Here is a 2,317-nt window from a genome sequence, read left to right on the forward strand (position 1 = left end):
GAGAATCCCTTGGACTGCAAGGAGATCCAACCAGTCATCCTAAATGATATAAATCCTGGGTGTTCATTGGAAGGGTTGATATTCAAGCTGAAACTCCAATACTTTGGCCACCTGATGGGAAGAGCTGACTCACTTGAAAAGACCCTGATGCTGGGAAAGATTGAGGAGAAGAGGAGGAGGAGAGGATGCCAGAGGATGAGATGGTTGGATGGCATCACCGACTCAATGGACTTGAGTTTGGGTAGGCTCCGGGAGCTGGTGATGGACAGGGAGGCCTGATGTGCTGCAGTTCATGGGGATGCAGAGTCAAAAATGACTGAGCAACTTAACTGAGCTGAACTGAACATACCCAACAGGAAATGGAAGGGATCCATTTCTTTGAATTGAGTTTTTATTTTTGTTCGTTAATTGAAATGGAGGCTGTGTTCAGTTATGGAGAAATAGAATAGCCACATGTTTACGTATCTGAGGTGCTTAAAATATGTATGAGTTACCCAATACTGCATAACATGTGACCCCCACACTTAGCTGCTGAGAACAATAAGTGTTCATGATCTCACAGTTTTGGTGAGTCAGGGGTTTGGGTATGACGTTGCTGAATTCTCTGCTTTGGGGTCTCACAAGGCTGCAGCAAAACTCTTGAATAGGGCTGGGGTCTCATCTGAACACTCCACTGGAGAAGAATCCACTTCCGAGTTTGCACAGGTTGCCAGCAGGTCTTGTTTCTTGTAAGATGGAGGGCTAATTGTTCCCTGGAGTCAGCCCATTGTTCACAGGGGCCCAAAGTTACAAGCTTATCCATGGAATGGTCTAGATAGGAACCTAGTAATCTGACTCCAAATTTCACACTCTTTTAAAAAAATAATTAACAAAAACATTTATTTATTTACTTATTAGGCTGCATCGGGTTTTGTTGTGGATTGCAAGATCTTCATTGCGTCATGTGGCTATTTTGTTGTGCTGTACAGACTCTATAGTAGTGGCGTGTGGGCTCAGTAGTTGCGATCCACAGGTTTTGTTGCTCTGCAGCATGTGGGATCTTAGTTCCCTGACCAGGGATCAAACCAGGGTCCCCTGCACTGGAAGGCAAAGTCTTGACCACCAGATTACCAGGGAAATCCCTAGTTTTCACACTGTTTGCCACTTTGATTCAATTTTCCTGCAGGATGCATGCACCTGGGTAAGTCACTGCAAAATCTTTGGAATGACTGAAGAAAAGCCAGTAATCCCCCTGTGAGCCATTCTGTTAAGTCTCAAGATTACCTACTTGATGAAAAGATGCAGGTGTGGTGTGTGTTTGGGGTAGCCAGTGGTTTCCATCTATACAATGAGGTGGGTTTTAATGAAACATCTTCTCCCATGTTTATTATTTTTGGTCCAAAGACTAACTCATATTAACTTTCTGTGAAATGCTTTTTTTTTTTTCCCCCCAACTCTGTTTTTGAAATGCAGTGCTCAGCTCAAGTCAACAGTCTCTGGCCCCAGGTGTTAAAAACACTGGGCTCTTCTTAGCAGGGAGCTAGGAGGATGAATCAGCCACAAAGTGGGGTGTCACAAAGGAGACTTAAAAGGAAGCCAAACTCAAATTTCAGGAAATGGTGTCAAAGGTTCCACATGTATTGTGAGACCTATAAATATCTCGTCTTCAATCTCTGAAAGCCCTTGCTGCTGGTCCAAATGTTAATCCTCATTAGGTTAGAAACCTGGAAAGGATTTTGTCATCAAAGATAGTGCTAAATTTGGATGTTTCCTAGTTGAGTTCAACCGCACTGAAGAAACCAAATGACTTTCCTCTTCTTGGCTTCAAAGCACAGACTGTTTTACCTCTTTCCCAAGCCTGTCAATTTAGATGAAAAGATCCTTCACTGGGGTGCCTTCTTGAGCCGGATCCTGCTAGTTTTTCATCTCGAAGAGGGTCTGGGAGAGAGGGCTCAATCCAGAGCAAGCTTCACTTGCTGTGTGTCAGGCTCACTATCAGGGCGCTCTCATGCTGGTTCCATTTGCCTCCCCTTTGGCTCATGAACAGCTGCAAAGCAAACCCCCAGGGCTGGCTCACATCCCCCTGAGAGTGCAGAAAAGCATTTTGCATTTCAAGAAGATTTAATCTTAGTTTCTCATTTACTTTTGGCTGAGATTTACTTGTACCGTCCATTGAGAAATTTAGACCATTTTCAATAAACATCTCTCCAGAGAGTTCTTAACACTCTGTAAGTGTTAAGATGTAATGAACAGATGTAAAGAACCTCCAGTTCTTTACAAGGAGGATGATATTTCTTAATAAGGAAAATAAGAAATGAGGTATCACCATTTGTAATGA

This window comes from Bos mutus, chromosome 1 (assembly GCF_027580195.1).
Source record: "Bos mutus isolate GX-2022 chromosome 1, NWIPB_WYAK_1.1, whole genome shotgun sequence".
NCBI classification, from domain to species: Eukaryota; Metazoa; Chordata; class Mammalia; order Artiodactyla; family Bovidae; genus Bos; species Bos mutus.